A 6960-nucleotide genomic window follows, 5' to 3' on the forward strand; every position below is an offset into this window, starting at 1 on the left:
TATTTAGATGGAAATTTTCAATAACACCAGTATACTCATACACTTTCTTTCCCAAGATATTTGCTGTTGTGCAAATAACGTCTTTTTTTCTAGGCTAAAATCTAGAGAGTTCAAAATTTAAGATAGAATTTTTTTTCTATTACAAAAAAGTATCATTTATGCTATTATTTTATAAATTATTGAATATCAAAAAGTTGAAATAATGTTCATGTGCATGTATGATCATGTTTTGAATGTAAAAATGGATATTCTATGCCTAACTGAAAATGAACATTATACAATTTCAACCCATGTGTGCTATGACCTACTTTTGTGGTTCTGAGAAAGTGTGTCAACTTTGAGCCATTACCCCCATAAAATTTTTGCTCTAGCTACAATAAATAAAATTGGAATAAAATTTGCCACACAATACAAGCAATAGAGCGTCTCTCATTAATTGTCCTCAAGTGGTCAAATTCGATAAAGGCAATTACAGCCTGAGCAATGGTGATCATTTCCTTTCTAATAAAGCAGAGTGAGTGAACATTACAACTAAACAACAATTTATAGCATTGGGCATAATCTGTGAGGTCAGATACAGGGGACGTTTCTAACTCAAAATGATTGAGTATTTAGCCTGAGTAAAGGAATATAACTTTTTATAGCCAAATTCAGGGAGAAACTTCAATGTCATGAAATTGTACCTTTCTTTTGTTTAGTGTTGTTTAATGGTTTCAAAGGACTCAACTGGGCAGTGCTTCAGTAATTTACACATAATATATTGCACTTTATATGGATGAGGGTACCTTGTTCATGGCTTAAAAAATGATTGTTTTAAACTTAGATTCTTCCACAAGCTACATTAGAGAGTAGAAGTTTAGTGGTACACACAGAATCAATTGTAGCAGTCTGTAAGTTGGTATGAATTATCTCCTGGGGCAGAGACCAGTGCATGTAGCTTTTTTCTTACTTTACAGAAATAAAGTGGACCTGTGCACACTATGACATTGTAGCATTGAAATCTGATATCAGTTACCTTACATAAAATGCTCATGCACTGAATGCTTCAAGAGAAGTTCTAAACTTTTGAACGTTAACTTTAAATTGCTTTTGTGCATAGCCATCTGTGCTGGTTTGGAGTTGTTATGTACTCCACAAAAGGCCGTGTTCTCTTAATCCATCCCTGTGGGGGAAGACCTATTGTTGGGTGGGACATGTTTGTGAATTAGGTTCCAAGTGTAATGGAAACCCCATCTCAAAATATGCTTCCAGGCTCTCTTTTCTGCTCTGGGTTCTCTGACTGCGGGCCACGTCTAGCACGAGAATGCAGTGCCGCATTCGCATCATCACTGAACGGCTACATCGGAAGAGTATTTGGAAAGAAAATGCTGGTTATCAGGATGCTGAATGAAGTTGTCAGTCAGATGTGGCAAAGCCCAGCTTGTCATGCCAGTCTGGTTTCTGGACAGATTCCAGCAGATGGCAGCTTCCACCGTTTCTTTCTCTGAAATAGACCATCCATACATCTTAATTACAGGAGGTCTTGGTCAGCTTGGAGTAGGGCTTACTAACTTTTTGGAGGAAATGATTTGGAAAAGCACAATGCAATCTTTAAGACATAAGGAAACTCCTCCATTCACATCTTCCAGAGTGGGGAATTTATTTATTCTGACATTTTGGATTACAAAAATCTTTGTAGTATAGTGGTAAACAACTGCATCACTTGACTGTTTCATTGAAGTGACTCCCTCAGCATGGTTGGAGAAACAAATGTATCCTGGGTGAGAACTGTGAATACAACTGTATTACCTAATGTTCTGGATGTTGCTGCAGAACAAAATTTGCTATTGTTTGTGCCTGGCACCATTGGAGACTCTGGATCTACTTCTCCCTGGAATCCAACCCACTGTCTCTGTGTTCAAAGACCCAGGACCATTTATGGTATGTCCAAGTCCATGCCAAACTCAAGGGAGAATATTATTATTGTTATGGGTTAGATTTCTGATGTCCCAGATATCTTGGAATCATTTCAGCCAACTCCCAACCTAGACAAGTAACAGCTGAGTATTCAGTACAGATTTTTCGAGATGCTGCATAGAATGGCAAATTTGAATGCCATCTAAAACCCATCACAAAACTCCCAGTGATGTATATGGACGACTACCTCAGGGCTACCCTGGAAGTCATTGAGGTCCCAGCAGATTCTCTTCCATGGGGACATACAGTATCAGTGTCCTGAGCTTCACCTACGAGGAACTGGTCAGAGAGGTTCTCAAGCTTGTAACAGAATTCCAGATGAAATGCAAGTGATTCTGTTTGACAGGCCATAGCGGATAGTTGGCCAATGAACTCTGAAGGACTGGGAATGGAAGCTGATTTTGTTCTTCCAGAGTTGGTGAAGACATTGAAGGTTCACAGTTCTGACCCTAGAGTTGCCCAAACTAACTGAAGGAATCAGAAGGAAGTGCTCCTTTATCCTGGACAGCTGTCAGGAAAAACTGTAAGATTAATCATGTTATACACCCCAAGGAACCTAAATTATCTGGTGATCAAGGGACAAATTGGATTAAACTTTAGTGGGTCAGATTGATCTGCTAAATAGAGAATGTAGTTGGCTTTAAGTATTTTTAAAGTGCTGTAGGTTTGGTAACAGGACTTTTAAATCTTAGCTATTTGCTGAACTTATACACACACACACACACACACACACACACACACACACACACACACACCCCTGTCACAGAATGAAGGCAAGTCACAATAATTTCCATTTCCTTAATAAAAATAAAGTTACTATTTCTGGGAAAGTGGAAGTATATGATGTTTGTACTTAATTAAATTTAATTAAATCTGACTCCTTGGACTCCATTATTCTCTTGACTAGAGACCATATGTTACATTGTAAAGACCTCCAAAGATGAACTCTTTAAAAATATTCTTTACTATCCCATCAGAACATAAAAAATGTTTAATATATCAAGCCCATGTTCATAAGGTTCAAAACATTTTAACACTTCAAGAAGAATTTATTTTTATCTATGAAGATTTGTAGACAATTGAGAATATATAAGATGGTTAAAGGGTAGCACCTCTATTATTTTTATTGCCCTCCTATTAGTAAGCTAAGTAGTAATTATCAGGTATGTAATTTCCTTACTTGCCAGGCCAGTGTCAGTATGCCCTGAAAAGCTTATCTAAATATGTAGGTTTTGGGTGCCAACCTTTGTGATTGTGATTGACTCAATAAGTGGGGGATGGGAATCTCTAAATTCCACAGGTTATTCTAATCCAGCTATGATCCACTAGTTAAGACCAATTCCAAACACTTCTATTCTAAAGAGTACTTTCTTGTTATACCCTTTTAAATATTCTTAGATTGAGCCTTCAGAAGAGCTACTCTAACCTCGGTGAGGCAATTACTGTATAAATGTATACAGGTTAACTTTTTTCAACCTACCTCAGAATGTTACATGTGAAATCACTAGAAAGTGAAACTTCTAATTCCATACATTAATCATAGATACATGTGGCAATGGCTTTCAAGGATAAAAAGACATTTGTATTATGTGCTTAATAAAAATAAAAGGTTATGCTTTTGGCATTTTTAACTATTAAGGATAAGTGTGAATTTTTTTGAAGATATAGCTGGGTTGAAAATCTAACTTTTACCTGGAGAACTTTGAGATAACTGAATTTTTTAAATAGTTACATTAATATAGGGTTTTTCCTACTTAGTGTAATTAAACTTACATTTGTTCATTTTATTTTCTAAATTCAGCTAAGAAGGAGTTTGTGTGTGTGTGTGTCTGTGTGTGTGTGTAGTTTTTTGGTGTTTATTTGGGGATGGGATGGGAGCTTTGTCGAGAAGCATTTCACCTGGTATAAACTTCACCAATTTAAAATTTATAGTTTGGTGGTGTTTGGTGCATTCACAGACTTGTGTAACCATTGCCACAATCTAATTTTAGGCTACTTTACCACCCCACAGAAAAGTCCCATATCCATTAGCAGTCACTCCTCATTCCTCTCTTTCTGCCACCCTAGGAAACCGATAATTTACTTCCTAACTTTATGGATTTGCAATTTATGGACACTTTACATAAATGGAATCATACAATATATGATCCTTTGTACCAACTCCTCTGACTTTGCATAACATTTTCAAGGTCAATCCATGTTGTAGGTAGTATGTATCAGTATTTCATTCTTTTTATTGCTGAATAATATTCCACTGTATTGATACACCACATTTTGTTTATCCATTCATCAGTTTATGGACATTTTGGTTGCTTGTACTCTTTGGCTGTTGTGAAAAATGCTGCCATGAACATTTGTGTGGGTAAATGTTTCGAAGCTAATTTGTTTCTTATTATTTGTAGCTGGAAAAAAAAAACAGTTGTTTGGCTCTCAATTTATTCTAAATTATTTTAAAGGAACAAGAAATTAATTCTTTCCTTCTCTAAGAAGGGCCAAAACCATTGACTTGACCGACTCTTTATCTCTTAGCCCATAGACTTCAGCATCTCCACTGGGTTACTTGGGTGACTTTGTAACTAGTGACTTGCAGGGATTTGTTTCTAGAATGGCTTCCTTTAATCTTTCTAAGTCTATATGTACCTCTGGGAGAATCTCAATGAAGAGTAAAAAGAATAATGAATGCTTCAAATTATAAAAATATTTTGTTATTCACTGATATCTTTGCACTCTAAGATGAAAATTAGAGTTACCCTTTTTATCTAAACATTATTTCCAGTGCACATCTTGGGCTCTTAAGAGATGACTCAATAATTTTACTATAAAAAAATTCTTTTGGGATAACAGATTTTCTATAGTTAATTCAGAAATGATCTTTCAGAGCTCTTTAAGTGGAGAAACTGTGTATGCTTTACCACACAAACACACACACACACACACACACACACACACAAACACACACACACACACACAGAACTATTTTTATATTAGAAAAAGGGGGAGCTAGAATACAAACGTTGACTTTGCTTTGATGTTTTTCTTCTTGAAGATTTACCAAGACTATCAATCTGGTTATTATTTCAATGTATGTGTGTGTTAAGAATTCAAACAAGTAAAAGATGTATGCTTCCAGGATTGTTGCAGCATAGAAAGAACATAGAAGTAATATCTTCTGCAATTGAATACTTCAGCATGAAAGCATGAAATGATGAAATAATTCATCATTTCCAACCATAATTCTTACACAAGAACTATTCATACCTAGTGTGAAAAGGATTGGGGAAAGTAGAATGCTCAGTTGTGCCAGGGGAGAAAAGGAAGCCACATATATATCAGGGAGCAGTTATGGCATATGCCACATATGCCACAGATATAAAGACAGGTTAGTGCTCATCTTTTGGCATATGATGGGATTGTTCAAAGTAAGATAATACATGCAGAATCTGAGAGGTGAAAAGGGTCTAGAATTTGTTGCTGCTAGACTCCAGCCAATGGAGAAATTTCTTCCTAAATACTCTTTATGAATTCTCTTTGATTATTTCCAGTAATAGGGTGCTGAGTATCTGATCTGTAGCCTATTTCACTGGATGAGTCTATTATTGAAGCTTATTTATATTTACCCAGGCATATGTCTCTGAAACTGTAGTTCTCACTTATCAAACCTTCTTCTACCATCTGAGCACCATATAACAATACAAACAGATTTGGCAAAAATTCAGGATAGTATCTAAGGAGCTGCAGATGATTGCATTAACCCTTGATTTCCAGAGGAAACACCTCCTCCAAAGCTGTAACTGCCTCTTAAGACATTACCTATTTTCCATACTTTCTCAGGTAGTCTGAATTCCTCACAGTGTTAATTGTGCAAAGAAACTCTTGGTTTGGAAATAAAATTGTTCATTTTACTTCTTCATACTCTGAAAAAATAAAAGATTATTTCAGCCTGAAAGATTTTATTCAGAAATTTAAGAAAGTGATTTCCCAAAACACTGAAACAGACATGTTTGATTCACATGTGCAACATGCATATGCAATTAAATAGAGGTCCAAAAAATATGAATCCAAGGATACTGGATCCAGACTGAAGATATGCAAATGGACCACCTATTGCTATACCACCCACAATATGCAAATAACTGGTATTATAGGATCTGCTCAAATTTTGCTGTTTTTATCATCACTAGCACATGCTGAAATTAATAGCAAGGATGAGTTTTATTAGTTTCTTTACTTAATAGTTTATCAGTCTCAAAACATAGTTTTATAATAGGACCCAACTTGAACTTTATTCCAACTAAAAATATGTCCCCACAATACTAATGCTTCACTCAGCTCCAATAATCAATACACTCAGCGTTCCCCATCTTGACTGAAATGAACTACAGTTATCTATCTTCATTCCCAAAACAGTGTATTTCATGGATGTTTTATTGCTTCAAGAGTTGGGAATCCAAGAAATGAAACAACCTGCAATTATCTGTCCAAACAGAGGATTAATGTCCCATGTGACTCCAATTTGCCCTCAGCTCTGGTTTTCACTTTCAAACTCCAGCTGCTTGGTATTTTGGATCCATGCCTGACCCAAGTTTGATTATTGTTGGAAGGAGAGTAAATCTCTTCCATCCAAAAACATGTGAGTAAGACAAAAAATCCACAAGGTAACAAGATGCTGCAGTAAACTGAAGCCCTAAATCAGCCCCAAAGGATGTAAGTGTAAAATGGTAGTTTAGAGAGGGGTGAGCAAGAGGAATGTGGAGTATGGTCACAAAGGCTGGGCCAGAATGAAGAGGTAAGAGACATGAGCACTTGGCCTCTTGTGTTCCTGATAAAGGAATAAGCTTAGGAAAAGAAGATTACAGATATTAATATGAATCATTGGATAGAAGATGTATTATGGTCCTCCAGAGAAACAGAGCCAACAGGATACAAATAACATATATATGTATTTATATGTTTCCAGGGATGTATTATATTTATTTAAGAAATTTATTAAAAAGAACTGACTCA

General features: G+C 35.9%; 1 pseudogene; it reads left to right on the top strand.

Moving 5' to 3' along the window:
- Positions 1-1364: 1364 nt before the first annotated feature.
- On the top strand, positions 1365-2428 carry LOC119514864 (annotated as a pseudogene).
- The last annotated feature ends 4532 nt before the right edge of the window (positions 2429-6960 follow it).

The sequence above is a fragment of the Choloepus didactylus genome, chromosome 1 (genome assembly GCF_015220235.1).
Source record: "Choloepus didactylus isolate mChoDid1 chromosome 1, mChoDid1.pri, whole genome shotgun sequence".
NCBI lineage: Eukaryota > Metazoa > Chordata > Mammalia > Pilosa > Megalonychidae > Choloepus > Choloepus didactylus.